The following is a 17,892-nucleotide window of genomic DNA, read 5'->3' as shown; positions in this document are numbered from 1 at the left end:
TCAAGGTTAAATAATAGGGCTATGTTTCTTTCAACCTCCATGACTGGTTCAACTAGTGGTCAAGATGGCATTGGGTATCATTGTTTATTAGCTTCTTGAAACAAGTTAGGATTGTGATCCTGAGTGATCTTTCCCTTCCTTCATGAAGGCCCTTATGCTTTCTTCAAAATTTCGGGAGGTGGTTGATTTGTATCAAGGATTGTTTCTAAACTAAGAAATGACATAGAGGTTTTATTTTGATGCCCCACCCAAGCTGGTCTACCTGGTTTAGGATGTAAGTCCTAGTTCCTCCCAAGTTCTACCATTATTGTGTCTTTGATACGTGATATTGAGAAGGTGGAATTTGATAATTGTCATATGACTCATAGGTTTCTCCTAATGTGAGGGAATTTGTGTATTCCTTTTCCATGATGTAGAAGGTGGCATTTTGATCTCCTAGCCAATTTATATATTTTTATTCAACATATTCATACAATACATCATCTATTTGGATGCTCAAATCCCTTCTCACTGGAAATTGTATCGGTTGATCATCAGGCCTTCTTTCTATATTGATTTGGTAAGAGTTGAACGAACTACAAATGAAAGTAGGGTTTTGAGGTGTTTGTGTTTGATTTTTTCTTGGTCCTTCTAACTCAAGGTTAACAATCTTGTTGGACATATTCTTGATCAAACTATTTGTTTCTTCAATCTTTTCTTCAAACGTGTCTTTATTATATGTGGGATGGTCAGGTTTGTCTTTCTCCTTCTTCTATATTTTATTCCTACTACCCCATTTTTCTTTGTGAGCACCATAGTTCTTCTCGCCAACCTCATATCTTCATACTTTTCATACAACACTTAGGTTTCCTTCTATTTCAACCATGTCAAGTTGTTAGAATCCTTTAGCACTAATAGGGGGGGTTAATTAGTAGTGTGACTTGTGAAAAATTAATAGAAAATGTTATGTTTCCTTCACAATCACTAATTCTTGCATTAACTAACCAATAGGACATTAGTAGATCAACACATAAACATATAAATAATATGAGCATAAATGATACGATCGTAAGGGAAATAATGCATGTCAAATCAATCATATACATGAGGACATCAAATAAAAGGTGGAAACCACAAGTGTGAAAACACTAATTGAAAGATAGTCTTCATCATTCTCTCTTCTATTATTATCAAACTGTTTTACATTTGATTCATTGGCCACCACCAGTGTACATGTCATACCTTACCAATTATGCAAGCCACTACTCACTCTAGCCAATAACTAGTATGAAATTTGTAGGGCACCACCTGAAGGAAGAGACCACTCCCTCGACTTTGCAAGCGACCACCTATTGGAAGCCACTACTCCTGATAAGTCTTGGCCAACCACCACTAGACTATCTAGCCACCACTCCCAAGTTCTCCAGCCACTACCTAAAGGATGCTACTACCCCGTGAATACTCAAGCCACCACTTTATTGACAAGCCACTAATCACCACACGAAAGTCCCCAACCTTCAAGAACATCTCATGGACCTCATTTCAACTATTTTCAAACTATGGCCAAATACTCTACATACAACACCATGAACCTCTTTTCATTAATATTCAAATTGGATTCACAATATAAATCTACTCATCAACATCAACACAATAGACATAAATAACTGAATACAAACTCTGCAACACAATCCTCTCCAACACAATCAAACTCTACAGTACAAACTAGCCAATGCATTAACCCAACACAATCAAATCTACTCACTAAAGCTTAACTTTGAAGCAAAGAACTCATCCAAAATATTCTTAATAAAACGAAACCCTACAAAAAAGCATAATTTCAATTTTATCAACACACTTAACCATAAAAAATCTCACGAAACCATACAAAACCCAATACTGAACCTATAACAAAAAAATCTCCCATGAAATCCTTGCAACACAAATTCATCTGTGAGCACTCTGTAATTTCCCTAAGCCAAGGAGAGAAATTGTTGCATTTAATTATGCAAGGATCTATTGCTCTGTGATCTTATGCCCAATTGAGATCACCATACAGTAAAATATAATGGCTAATAGAATCTAACACTAGCCCCCAATCCAAATGATCATGCATGCAACAAGTAGTCAGATCTATGCTATAAAGATAATAGATCACACCTATAATCCATGCATCTCAGGGCAGGGTTTTAAGTTGGACGTAAATTCTACACTCCCCTCTAATGATCCAACATGTCTACACTAGATCCCTATCCATGCACACAAAAACAACTAAACAAGGACAACAGTTGATCTTCCTCAGAAGATCATCAGATGAAAAGAAATATATACGATCATATAACATACTGAATAGAAATTCATGTAAGGAAGGGAACATAGATTTTTGTTAACCATATAAATCTAACTACATAAAATTTATACCATCAGCACATAAGGTCATCTCCTCCAACTTGCAGTATGGTTTCCTCTCCCAAGACAACAGAGCTATTGCACTGTACTTTTTTTTTCTCTCACCTTTTCCTCTTGTGAGATTATAAAGGTGCATTCCATCCTCCAAGAGAATGTCTCTAGACACCTAGGGGCTTGAGAAGTTATGAAAATTCCACAATAATGGACCCTTAGCAAACTCATACACAAGTGGCTCATGTTGATCTCATTGGGAATGGAAAACTCTAGAAACATTTTTCACAATTATGAGCTTTTTCTTAATTATCTCAATTATGAAATAAATGTATATTTATCCTGTAGATTCACAAGCTAATGCGATTTGATAAATAAAGATACAATAATCTACTTCTACGCTTTATAGCAGAAGCCCATAAACATCGAGAAAATAATAATCAATATAGGAAGAGAATGAAAGGTACATAACAAAATAAATATCTAGGGAAAGCCACAGCTCAAAACCCCACTATCTGTTTTGTATTAATTCAGAAAATCAAGACGAAATTACAATCCTTGTTCACTCTAGAACAATCTAAAGACTTGGCAAATTTAATCTCCAACTCATAAGAAATCTCAAGGCCAAAGATTAGCCTCTTCACAAGCTCTCCATGTCTCTATTCCAATGTGTAATTCCTATGGAGGATAGCTTGTATTTAAATGGAAATAAAGCCTCTAAAAACTGTGAAATCCCTCAAGGATCAGTTCCTGAATGCATGCACTATTAGTGAAACTTAGAAAAACTAAAACAAATAGCACACTGTCCTTGCACTCTTGTCTCAATTGGATCTTTCTTAGAATCAATAGGTGTGAGTTTCTGATAATTAAATACTCAGTTAACAAGAGTAGCACTGGTAGAGTCATTAGTGAGACCACTGACAGTTAACTCACTATTAGTTCCCTCAATTAGTTTGAAAACTAATTTAACTGAACTGACTCATCAAACTGAGCCTTCTATTTTACAACTACAGATTAACTCATATTGGACTCATACAAAGTAGGGATAACATATACATGATGACAGAGAGACTTCCAACTCGAATTTCCTATGTTAATTAAGTTTAATAAACTTAATTTAACTATTTTAAGTTTCCACAAGAACAGAATTCAAATTTAATTCCCAGTTTAATTTAAGGACAAATTAAACTCGACTCTCTTGTTGCCAATTCTCAACACTCCCACTCAAAAAGAAAGGGATTATCAAATACCAAGATCCTATCTCTTTGAAACTCAAATTTACATCTTGACAATGCATTTGTCAAGATGTGAGCATCTTGCTACCCTACGAGAATGTAATCTAACGACATGATCCACCTCAATACACAATTTTTGATATGTTGATAACCGATATCAATATGATTGGAATGATAACAAAAACATGGATTGTCATAGAGTTTTATACAACTCTAATTATCACAATAAATCACTATCAGATCCATTTACTAACCAAATAAACCAATCAGGATCTTCCTCATCCAGATACCCTCACATGTTGCCTGACTTGTAGCCATGTACTCTGCCTCTGCTAAACTAAGTGCAACCGATCTGTTATGAAACTAGCTCACAAAAAGATAGAAAAGATAGATCAATGCCTTATAATTTAGCCTCTTTTAGGGGGCAACCTCCTTTACATTACATAAATGAACAATTCTTGGATGATACAAATGAAAAGACCTCCTTTCTATATATAAGAATCTAAGGGGTCATAATTGATAGAGGGAAATGTTCCCCTAGGGCTTTTTGAGTTGAAACCCTAGCAGACTGAAAGTTATCTATTCAAAGAAACATGCATTCACACAGCCATTATGCTATTGTAAGCAAATTATATGATAAGGGTACGTACCTTTGGTCCTACGTTTGAGAAGGCCCTTAGGGTCCAAACCCTTCTTGGAGTTCCCTTCTTCTCTTTTGTCCTGCAACACAAACAATTCAAAGAGCACAACAGTACATGGACAAAAACTTATAAGGAAACCATCTTTATGTTATAAAGAAAGGTAGTTAGTTATGAAATCCAAACAACCATTTACATATGAATTCTAAACATGAATATCATTAACATAAAGAAGATTCATTTCGGGAACCAAGACATGTGTTTATTTTATTATAGACAAATAAAGTACATAAAAAGGAATATTTTCACCTGAGTCACCTTCAGCAGGCTCCAAGAAAAGCTTCCTTCCAGATCCGTTCTAGCCTCAAGCCTCTAACAAACTCCTTCCATGACTCTCTCCATGATGTCATAAATGGTGGATGAACATCAACACACAAGAAAAAAAAGGTTTCCTGTACAAAATGGGGGAAGTGCAGAAGGCACAAGGGACTTCAGACTTGGTCAAGGGAAAAATCTCAGCATAATAATCTTTCTCTCTCTTCTCTCCTCCTTTAGGCCTTCCCTTTGAGGTCTTTTTATACCATCTCCAAAGTAGTTTTTTAGTTAGGAGTTGGTTGGGAACAGTTGGGCCATGGGCACTAACAAGTGATCAGCAGGTAAAACCCATGATCTCCGCCAGAAAATAAGGAGTTTTATATATTTTTAAGTGTTTTAATACATACACGCGGGTTGGATATACACAGACCCATGTATACACGCATTTAACTCAGGGCAATGTCGCGTATAAGGGATGAAACATTGTTTTTTAAGTTTTAGGACCGGGTCTGGAAGGAGGGGTTGCCTTAGGCCATGAGTACAATATTCACAAACCATAAGAGTGAGATTTAGAGCTATAACAGATGCCCCCTAATATATGAGGTCAAAAGGCGTACATGATGGCCGAAATATATTATGCGAGTACATGGAAAGGAAGTTTGTGAAAAACCGAGGAGGACTTCACCAGAATTCAGCCTGCCAAACCACCAAAGGAGATCAGAAAGAAACACTGTCTGAGGCAGGCATACCCATGCTCAGAGAAAGTAAAGCATGTCCGCATGTCAAGTACAAGCGGATCCACTAAGTATACAAGTATAACTGATTGAAAGATACATAATGGATCATCTGATCATAATGAACAAGTACACGTCTGAATATCACATATAAGACTGTCCATGATGTTGAAAGATGTAATGGATCACTGATATCAAAGACTGATCCCAAAAGGTACCAAATGAACATGATGGAATAGGATGGTACTACACTGCAAACTCAGGTGCCAGCATATAGAATGTCACCATGACTGACTGCAACATATAAAGTGGAGTGGTATCAACTAGCAGCAACAAGAGCAACTGTCAAGTGAACCAATGAATGCTGATACAACCTGAGGTCTTCACCAACCGCTGTGGTAAATTTCTACACCATGGGAATAAATGATCTGAATTCGACCATGTGATAAATCGTTTCATGACCGGTCATTGATGTATACCGTTAACAAATGCGAGACTACTCACCGACAATGATAATGAGCGTCAAGGTACCCAGTACAATCTAACAAGCGTGAATAGATGAGCTGGAGTCGAACACCTGTAAGAATATATCGATCAAGAGACAATGATGGTTTCCCACTGTCGATCGCGCAGGATCTGCCACCAATGACTGCAAACCCCAAGGTACTACCAAATGGACACTAGATCTTTGCCCCAGAGCAATGAGTCAGAGTCGATAGGGAAAGATTCGCTAGAAGGAAGGCATTAAGGCATCCTTCATCAATCTAGCACAAACGTAACCCGTAGGCCAATAATGTGGAAGGAATCAGATGAAAAAGATGTAGTAACCCAACCGAAGTACGTTTTCAGCGTACACAAGATGTGGCTACTGCACGGCAAAAACCCTCTGAACCAACCAATAATGAAAGCTGACACAGAGGCGAGGTATCCACCAATAGGGTCAAATGGAAACCAAGGTACTGCACGAATCCCAATGTGTGATAATGTAAGTTGATGTCGAACAAAAGGGAAACCACTCAGTCAAAGACCCATGGTACTGATCGATGTTGAGCACAAGGTGACCTATCAATAATGAAAATAGGGCCAGGGTGCGGCTCTAGGCCTGTCCTCAGAGCAAGATGTCGTCGTCGATAAGGACAAGACCCGCTAGCAAGAAGTCAATGGGGACCTTCTCAAACTGGCACGAGTAAAGGACCAATATCACTGATGTGATGATAGACATGATACTAACAACCAGGGATGGCCAACTGAAAAGTGAGTCAAGAGACACCGCAGAGAGGCTGACTCAGGCTAACTTCCCTTGAACAAAAGCACGACTCAATGTGACTATGTGGTAGCATATGATGACTCTGTATAAATTCGTCATGCAGGAGGCATGAACGAACCCTCCATATGATTGGAAGAGATAACCAATCGGGGGAGAACTGACTCAATAACAAGGTTATGGCATACCTAAGTCAAACTAAATCCCACCCACATGGAGGAGACTTTATTTTGAGTGCTTTGTTCAAGGGTGACACAACTGACTCTAGTTGCCAAGAATAAATGGAAATAATGTCCCGTTCCCGCCCTTTTTTGGAATATTTAATTTTTTTGTCTTTTTTTGTTAAGTTGGAAAAAGAATAAAAGAATGCTATGGTATAATGGAAAGAACTAGTGTCGGTGAAACAGATGATCTAGTTCCTGGGAAAGGAACGTTCCTATGCTCAATGCAGGGAGGTGAAAACTGGTCAGCGACACTCAGAGGTATGTTCCTTCCATGGGTCAAGGTGTGTCAAGCTGCAGAAGTCAAAGGTATGCAAGGTTGATTTTGCAGACATCATGGTCAAAAGTTGGCTTAAACACGAGTCCAAGTGAAGCTGGCTCTAGGCCAAAAGGTGCAAGTGGTCAACATGCAATGCAGTAGTACAACTCAACACAAGGAGCCTCTAGGGTATAAGGCCAGAACAAAGTGGAGAAGCTAAGAGGAATGAGTCTTCAATGCATAAGTCATGGCAGGACTACTGAGGACTCCCGAGCCTACTCAAATCGGAGGAGCATGGGCAAAAAATGTCAGTGAGGTGCTAACTAGGATGCCCATGTAAAGGATGGCTCTACCATCGTGTCATGATTTAAAGAATCGGCGAGTGAAGATGGCTTACGAACCATAACACGATGGGATCGACCCTATGGTAGATGTATCGGCAAATGGAGGCTAGTATGCATAATGCAATGGAAAAATGATGTCCCTAACCTATATGCCAATGAGAAGGCGATACCTGCCATGACGGGTTAGCAGTCATGGAACCGTCTTGAACTGTCAAAAAATGTCCAAAATGTCCTGAAAAATAAACCAATCTCGACATTCCAAGCTCCCAAGTTAAAAGGCACATGAGGCCAAACAAAATAAAATTTTGAAAAAATTTTACATTTTCAAAACTTATAAAAAGCATTTTTGACTCACCATTTTTACCATTTGAGTTTGAGAGCAAAGGTTTTGTAGCAAAAGGAGCAAACTTCCCACAGCCAGATTCAACCATTCAAATTCGTCAAAAACCTCCAGGTAACTCTTATACTTAGCTTGCAATTGATTGTGACAGGTTTTAAGATTTTTGATTGATGTTTCACCATTGAACTTTTATCAAAAATTTCCTCGCGGCATATACGCGGGTTGGTAATATTGAACCCGCGTACACGCGGGCCCTATACGCGACTGTGTGCACAGGGACCCACATATACACCGCGAACCATTTTTAAACAAAAAATAACGGTTTTGAATCGATTTTTTCTCAGGATGCCTCTCACGTGGTGTGAAAGGGAGCACGCAGCGGTAGGTAATGAAGTTATGAACAGTCCAGAAGCATTAGATGCACTACGGGGATGCGGTTTGCTTACGTTTTTCAAATTGCCAAATATGAAATCGAACATGCGTCTGCTTGAGATGTTCATTGATTATTGGGATTTCGATGAGGAAGCCTTTATGATTGATCAGATGCCACTCCGGGTAGAAGTGGAGGATATCTATTTTATCACGGGTCTTTCCCGAAGGGGAGAGGTAGTACAGTGCCGGGGCAAGACATCGGAGTAGCCTCTCGATAGAGGACTATGTACAGATATACTGCCTGGGACATCCCAAGAAGGTTGGGAGCAAGATTTCCATCACACATGTGGCGAGTTTATCACTTAGGATAATCCTGTTCACCATGGCTCGAGTGAACGGATCATCCTCTCTGCATCAGGCATCACGGCAAAACATGAGCATGGCAGTTGACTATCTCACTACTGTGTTCGACTGATGTACTCCTCTTCTGGCCAACATGAAGAGCCAGCTCACTTCTATCAGGAGGGGACAGACCAAGAACTTTGGATATGGGAGCATCTTGTGTACGTTCTTTTTCGAGAAGGTTCCCACACTCCGCCCCAGGGTAGTAGTTTCCATCAGCACCCCACGCGATCCACGCATGGGCCGGTGGGCTGATCTGATGAAACGTCTGGGGGGTGGCGAGGTCCCAAGGGCTGCCTTCGACGATGACTTCTTCACCTGGTGGGATCAGTAGATCATCGTCGTGGATGATTACCCCTACGCTGGGCTGGATTTCCGAGGAGATCCTGATCTAGCGTTACCACCGAACGTAGCATGGGGCGAGATTGCTAAGATTTTTGATTTTATAATTTTTTGGATTTTTCAAATATAATGATGAATTTTGAAAAATATTTTTGATGAGATTCAAATGACTGATATGATGATCATGTTCCAGACATCAGGCCGGTACAACCAGATGGATTCCCGCGGCATGGACGGCGTGGCCGAGGAGCCGAAGAGGCAGCTGCTGATACAGAACGGACTCTAAACAACGTCCAGTGACACTTGGCAAGACTGAGCTGCCGAGTACCGATGGTCGTCATAGAGGACCTTCCTGAGGATATGCAGCGTCATGTGGTTGGCATGCCACGTGACTGGGTTCGCATTTTGCGGCGTGTGGCCAATGCTATAGTTACATACTTAGACGCTCATCCTGAGCTGAGGCATTAGATATGTCGGACATGATTATGGGCATTTGAGTCCCAATTTTGTATATTTTTTGGACACACATATGTACACTCGAGACGCTTTATGATATATATATATATATATATATATATACAATTTGACTTTTTGATGCTTGATTTTATTATGATGAATGATTGATGTGCCAGTCTAATGCCTGATTAGCGATAGAATCAGCTAACCAATTATGAGATCTTGGAATGTGCAAATAATTAATATAAGTAAATGATCTTTGCAACAACCTCAACCTTAAATACTGGCGATGTAAAGATGGATCCCGTACCCGATAAATGTTATTTAATTGAGACACTATCAATAGAGAATCAAGATATACTACCAACGAGTCGATCCCATCAGAGATTGCCTTGGATAATAAATTAATAACAGTAATATACTCTGCCATATTGTTTGAAGCAGGACTAATGCACATGCCTCTTGATGTCATCAATTGACCAGTTGGATAATATAGTACCCAAACTGTGGAAGCAAGATTCTGAGTGTGCCAACTAGCACCATCGGTGAACCCAAAATAGACCAAATCATCCATCAACACCTGCCACAGCAGATCAAAAAGTGCTGATATCAGAAAACTCTAGAGGATATATGTACAAATATACATAAAGTACAAAGAAGCCATTACCTGGCTAAAAATAAGCAAAGTACCTCTTTTGGTGGAGCCTGTCAGGGGGCTCTGCTGACTTAATCCTAGGGATGTTTATATGTACGACGATCGAACCAATCAATATACTCCCTTCGGCAAATGAATGTGTTGGAGCCAAAGTGACCGTACAAACATCGCTAGTCGAACTGGAGGACCGAGATTCGACTTCATGCACAGGGGAATGAAAGTGTAACCGACGATGTAAATCTTCCAAAGGTCAATCTACAGCCGTCATTGCTTCGAATATCGTTTCATCCGATGGAAAAACAATATCCAAGCAATCCGATGCAGAGGTAGAATCGAGTGTCCAAAAATGAGCCACATCACCATCTATCTCTTTCCCAGAGGAAGAAGTAGAATGGTTATCTACAGAGTTATCGATAGATTCACATCTAAGCTCTACTGCAGATATAAGAGATTTTATTCCACCCACCTTGTCGTCACCTGATGTGGTCACAGATGTAGCTAAGGTTCCAGGTTTCGAAGAATAAGGAGTTTGAACAAACTCTCTCCGTAAAGGGTCCCTGGAGGATGAAATTGTATCTATCCCAACTATAGGAGGGGGAAGATTAAACGTACCCATCAATGAACAGTACATCCCGACTCCTAGACTCTTAGTAGGCAGACGGGGGTTACCCACTAAAGGAACAGTAGAGTCAGAGCTTGCTTGAGGATCGACTGGACAATAGTCCAATCGATCAACCTTAACGATTTTCCCCTCATGAGGAAAGCAAATGACATGAAACAGAGTTGAAACAACGGCATCCATTTTGTATACCCAGTTCCTTCCTAATAGGAGATTATAGTCTAGGTTAGCATCTATGTCCTCTACTTCAATATTAACGACCTTTCCTCCAACACATATAGGAAAGGTCAGGATAATCCCATATGGCCTATGAGAATGACCATCAAATGCTGTCAATAGGGTGGGTGAAGGAACGACCGACGGTGATCCAATGGCCTTACAGCATGACATAGACATGACACATGTGGAAGCTCCCTCATCTACAACTGTCCGAAAAATATTCGTTTTTTGGTAGGCAGACTTTATTTGGAAAGCCATGTGATGAGGAAGTCTCTTTTTGACATTACTCATATCAAAAGTGAGAGCTAAAGAATTACTTGGATCCACTACCCCCATTGCCGATAGCAAGGCACTTCGTTGAGCAGGACACGACTGGAGAACCTCTAAAGCGGACATAGCACATGGACTCTAAGCCAGATCCTCAATAATGGAGTAATTCTGGGCTGCCCTAATATTAGGGTTGATAGTCGCGCGTTTTGTGGAACCTTTCGGTACCCGAGGTATAGTCTCAACAGAAGGTCGCTCAATATGAAGCGGGTTGTTAGTTTCGGGAACTGATTTACCCTTGGAAGTTTCACCTTCACCATAATCGCGTGACCGTGTGGTCACATTAGCGTGAGCACCCATCATGAAAACATTTGATGACTTGTCCCCTTCCTGGTTGCCCCCTGCGGAGGTTCCAGGGTTTGAACTCGCGCCAACAAGAAGTTGTTGCCCTTGGGGAAACGGGTTGGTTAACACAGCTTGAGAACTAGGAGTCCCTTGCTGTCCTAACAAGCACTGAGCGTCTTCAATCTTAGGGCAGAGATGAGTTAGATGATCTCCACTGCACAACTTGCATGGAAACTTGACTTTCTTTCTCGTCTCATTTCTACCACCACCGGCGTTGTTTCCAGATTTATTTGCATTAGGCTTCCCATCCTTGTTCTTTTTCTTACCTCATCCTTTCTCTTTCCCATTGGAATTTTGATTTCCTTTGGGGTTATCAGATTGGACGACATTAATTGAAGAATTTTGGGAAGCGGGGGATTAGACGATGTGACTTGGTTGTTAGAAGCAGTTTGCAAGGACAACTGCTGCAATTGATTCAACAAGTTCACTGTAGTTGTGTCTACTGACCCAACGATACCATCCACGTGCGGACCTGGCTTTGACTTAGCTATGTCAAGCTTAGATCCAGGAGCATCTGGCAAGTATTTTTGTAGGATCCCAGACTTAGAGTAGATAAATTCTAATTGTTGGGCCCTAAAAATGGCTTGCTCCTCACAATAGACCCCAGACATGGAGACATCCTTGGAGATCTCGGGTTGTAAAGAATTCAAAAACCACTCGCGACGGTACTCCGGAGGGATTTTGGCTTTAATGAGCCTCTTTCTCCATCTCCATTCCTAAATATGGTCAGAAATGTGAGTTGCCTTATCCTGACGAAAGTTGGCCAGAAGTTCAGTTCCGGCATCGTAGCGGACAGGAAACTGGAAGTGATTTAAGAAAATATTGGCTAAGTCAGTGAAAGATGTAAAGCTGCCTCGTGGCAACTCTATATACCATTTGGCCGCATTACCAGTCAAGGTGTGCTAAAAGAGTCTCAACCTAATCGAGTCATCGATAAGGGAGTTAGATGAGCACCACAAATGGAATGTGGTTACATGGTCGCCTAGGTCTTCACCACTCTTCCCTTCAAATTTTGGAATGTCCGAAGGGAGTTTGGTTGGGACCGGAGGCCAGGCTGAATTGTACTTGATTGGGTCATTTGTTAACTTAGTGAGATCTGGCAAGTTCAACGTTGCCAGAAATGGAAGCCTAGGAGGACCTTGGGGATTCCACCCAGACTGGGTAGAACTCCCTAAGTTTTGAAAAGATTGTCCTGGAATTTGGGAGGCACTAGGCTGACCGAAGTAACCAGTAGAACCAGCTGAACCAAAAGGCAAGCCTTGTGATCCAACAAAATTCGGAGTTTGACCAACTCCGGCTGTATAGCCTCCATAACCAGAAAAGTTTCCTCCTAAAGGATTGTAAGGAGCTGATAACCCCTGATATGGATTCCAAGCCGAAGCAAGGGGAGGAATACTTTGAAATGAACTATGCGTGGAGTACGGCCTATTCCCTTGTTGGTCGATAAATGGATTCCCAGTTCCTACGCTACTAACCCCAGGGTTATTCCAACCATGGAAAGGATTGTTGTTTTGTCCTACAGAAGAAAAAGGCATGGATCCTACCGTTGGGTTGGAATGTGGTATATGACCACTTTCGAAAGGAAAACCCTGGAATGAAGCTGATCCGCCCATCATGGACGTAGCGACACTAAACTGAACCGATGGAATACCCTATGAGTGGGTGCCAAATGGGAAGAATCCAGTACCAAAAGCATTGGTTTGGGCATTTCCACTCATGGACGGAATGGAGGTAGAACCAACTAAATATGTGCTAGTAGAAGATCCAAACAAGGAAGCAGAGGAGATGGAAATGGTTCCTCCCCCTTGCACCGATGTTGGGGTTTGCATAGTCGTAGCACTTGTAGAAGCCATGCTTCCAGTAGTGGTCATCGATGGTAAGCGTGTAGCGTAACCTGGACTTGACGGTCTATGCGTCAGAGTCCCAACGTATTATAATATGTCTGGATGACTAGAGGGTAGGGGAGAATTCAGAGCCACTAACGACTCTGAGAGTTCTTCTACCTCTATGTTATTCTCCGCTTGAAAGAGAACTCGAGAAAGGACTGGAGTGTCCCTCTCTGGTTCAGAAGTGCCAGGCCTTGCTTGGCCACTAATGCCCCCAAGAGGAGGATCAATCCCCGATGTGTCAACCGGCGTGGGATGAAACCCACCGGTAATATTACCTCTGTTCCTTCTTGGAGAAGGATCTAAACTTGGTGGCAAAAGACCACGAAGTCTTCAAGAACGTCTAGGAGATCGATCAACCACTTTGAATTTTTTGTTAATATCTAACTAAAGACTCAAAAAATTGAAAGCTAGGCCAACTAAGAGCACAGAGCACACACTATAAAGTCCCTAAAGATACAGCCAGTCAAACAACTTCCAAGTATTTCCGCTCCGGGTGATTAAGACCGGACACCAAAATACGAGAAAGTGAAATAAGGGGCCTTCTGAAGATAGTCTGGGATGATGAGGGCCCAGTCCTATCAGCGAAGGTATCAGAGGAAGTTACGCTGACCTCCTAACAACAGCCTGCGCCGGTGCAAGACCCCAAGATTTGCAAGGGTGCCCTCCAATAGTACTGTCGAGAGTGATGCAACATCAACCTCAAGTGCCACAGGATTCCCCTCCGCAGCCACTTGTGTAGTTCCCTAGGAGTAGCCACTATGGATACCAACTCGTCGCAGAAGCCAGGCGGAACAATCGTGAGGCAAGTTCGGACAAGTAGGAGAGGGGTGTCTCTCTTCCCTATCTTCACATACCCTCGTGCTTAACTCCCAGATCTGGAGCTTTCCTGGTCTTCCTAATGCTATTGGATTTTCTCTCGTTATTTAGACTCCTATGTTTGACGTTTATATGGCCTTGGAGAGTTAACTCTCCACTCGCCTAATCCAAGGCCCTAAAATCCTAATCTTGTTGGTGTAACTGACTAAAAAAAAAATTCTAGTGAATTTTAGTTAGCGCTTGATTTTATTAGGCTGTTCTTTAAGTCAGAAGGTAATGGAAGTCAAACTAGAGGTGTTTTTTGACGTAAAAGAAATTAATAAAAACTTAACTACATGCACATGCAGTTTTTCATTTTTCGATGAAGAGCAATTTCTATAGGGTTCAGAGGTACTTCTAATAAAACAAATTTTTCTTTTCTTTTCGTTAATTCACACTTCGCACTCACAAAAGCTAATAAAGTTATGTATGCCTAAAATGGGATGCAAATCTATCCTAATGCAACAACTATATGTGGATGCAAGATTTAAAACTACTCTAAAAACAAAAATGAAAGTTGCTTGCTTACCAATTTTTTTATCTTACCACTTACAATGTCTAGATGGAACATCAGATGCTACCATTCATTTCGTCTAAACACTAAAAACAAGTTCTAAGACAAACATAAAGCACTTTCACTTCATAAAAGGAAACCAAATGAAAAGCAAGTTCAAGAAAGAAAAACTAAGGTTTTCAAAAGATTTTCTTCAAAGCAACAAACAAAAGAGTCGTTTTAAAAAAAAAATGCTCTCAACAACACTGAAACTTGTGATTGAATAATAGGCAATTAAACACTTTTTCGAATCGACACCACACAACGGATGAAAACTCAACAAAAATAAATTTGTTTGCAATCGCTCTTAACAATCAAAAGCAGCAATGAAAGCTTTGGCAATGAAAACCAAAAATATCAAAATGAAAAATTCCAAGAAAGTGTCAATCAACAACTTTCGTGAAACAAAGAAGTGGATGGTCACAAAAAGTGATTTTGTCAAGCAAACAAAAGGTCACCAAAAGCAAGATTAACAGAAAAATTGTGATCAATCTTCCTACCCTAATGAAACAGAGCAGCCAAGATTCCTAGCAAGAAATCTTGCGTGCTTTAGCAAAAAATGATGACGCTTGCAATCAACAAAAAACAAGACCAATACTCCTTATAATTAGAGAGAATTCGGCATCTGTAAAACAAATAACTGATACTAGAAAATGACTGTTTCAGACTGACTCAAACCACCAGACAAACCTTCAGAGACTAAAAAGATTTATAAATCTTGAAAATTACAATATATACGTGACTGTACTGAAGTACACATTGCGTGTATACGCGACTGTATCTGAGGAAACCTACATATACACAGGTTCACTCAAAGTAAAAAGCGTATATATGCCTCTGTATCTAAGAAAAACAGCGTATATGAAAAGCTTCAAGAAAAATAAAAAAAAACAAACTGAAGAAACTGGAAAAGCTTAAAGTTCAAGAACATACCAGACAGTAACAACAAGCAGACAAGGTAGCTGAGCCCTGATTGGCTTGAAAAACACCCAAACTAGGAACAACAAGAGTGTTGTCCCCATTGGAGTCGCCAATTCTGATAGAGGGAAATGTTCCCCTAGGGCTTTTTGGGTTGAAACCCTAACAGACTGAAAGTTATCTATTCAAAGAAACATTCATTCACATAGCCATTATGCTATTGTAAGCAAATTCTATGATAAGTGTACATACCTTTGGTCCTACGTTTGAGAAGGCCCTTAGGGTCCAAACCATTCTTGGAGTTCCCTTCTTCTCTTTTGTCTTGCAACACAAACAATTCAAAGTTCACAATAGTACATGGACAAAAACTTATAAAGAAACCATCTTTATGTTATAAAGAAAGGTAGTTAGTTATGAAATCCAAACAACCATTTACATATGAATTCTAAACATGAATATCATTAACATAAAGAAGATTCATTTCGGGAACCAAGACATGTGTTTCTTTTATTATAGACAAATAAAGTACATAAAAAGGAATATTTTCACCTGAGTCACCTTCAGCAGGCTCCAAGCAAAGCTTCCCTCTGGATCCGTTACAGCCTCAAGCCTCTAACAAATTCCTTCCATGACTCTCTCCATGATGTCATAAATGGTGGATGAACATCAACACACAAGAAAACAAAGGTTTCTTGTACAAAATGGGGGAAGTGCAGAAGGCAGAAGGGACTTCAGACCTGGTCAAGGGAAAAATCTCAGCATAATAACCTTTCTCTCTCTTCTCTCCTCCTTTAGGCCTTCTCTTTGAGGTCTTTTTATACCATCTCCAAAGTAGTTTTTTAGTTAGGAGTTGGTTGGGAACAGTTGGGCCACGGGCACTAACAGGTGATCAGCAGGTAACCCGCGATCTCTGCTCGAAAATAAGGAGTTTTATATATTTTTAAGTGTTTTAATACATACACGTGGGATGGATATACACAGAACCACATATACACGCGTTTAACTCAGGGAAATGTCGCGTATAAGGGATGAAACACTGTTTTTTAAGTTTTAGGACCGGGTCTGGAAGGAGGGGTTGCCCTAGGCCATGAGTACAACATCACAAACCATAAGAGTGATATTTGGAGCTATAACAATAATATAATCAGAGCTGACATAACAATAATAATGTAAGGGCACAATAATAGCAATAGTGGGCTTCTATGGGGCACAATATTAACAATAAGGGGGTTGTACTAATAACAATAAGGGGTTACGCTAGTAGTATAGGGGCCTAACATGCCCCTCTCCTTCAAAAAGTGTTGTCCTCAATGCTTGAGTAGTTCTTGATGCTTCTGTATAAAATTATTTTCCTCCCATGTGGAATCTTCAACGGGTAAGTTCTTCCACTTGATGAGATACTCTGAAATTGATTGATTTCGTAGCTGTCAGGTTCTTGTTTCTGTGACTGCTCCAGGTTCCAATATGATTTTTCCTTCCTCTTCAATTTCTTGCAATATTGTTTGAATAGGGATCTTTTGCAACTTTTGAATAAGTGGCCATACTTCTTTGTCCTTCTTCCATTCATCCCTTGCTTCGTTTATCCAATCTAGTTGGATAATAGAAATAACACAAAGCAATGCTTCCACATCCTCATCCTTTCTTGAGAGGGCATTTGCAACAAAATTTTTCTTCCACTTTCTATAGATGATGTCAATGTCATAACCCAACATATTTGTGACACATTTTTTCTGTTCTTCTAAAGATAATAGTTGTTCTAAAAATCATTTAAGACTATCATGATCCATTTTTACCTTGAAGTGTCTTCCCATTCGGTAAGGTCGCCATTTCCTAAGTGCATGTAGTATTGCCAACATTTCCTTCTCATAAATAGCTTTCTTGAGATGTAGCGGTAAAAATACCCAATCACCTACATCAAAACATTTTTCACCACGATGTTGATCTACCTATTGTTTCATTCGATTTTGCACCAAAGTGGTGTTATCCTTTAAAAGTTGGAGAACTTGTTGTTGATGCTCAATGTGATCTTTCACTTGTTGAACATTTTTCTTCTTGATATGTCCTTCTATCTTGATAGTTTGAGGAGTGGTAATTTTGACCAATGAATTACAAGATATGGTTGGATTCATTTCTTCTTTCTCGATGTGATCTTTCACTTCGCACCTTTTTCTTCTTGATATTTCCTTCTATCTTGAGAGTTTGAGGAGTGGT

Source organism: Pinus tabuliformis, chromosome X (genome assembly GCF_031772625.1).
Source record: "Pinus tabuliformis cultivar Carrire ecotype Pingquan chromosome X, CPIR1, whole genome shotgun sequence".
NCBI classification, from domain to species: domain Eukaryota; kingdom Viridiplantae; phylum Streptophyta; class Pinopsida; order Pinales; family Pinaceae; genus Pinus; species Pinus tabuliformis.
Note: the sequence above shows the minus strand (reverse complement) of the source record.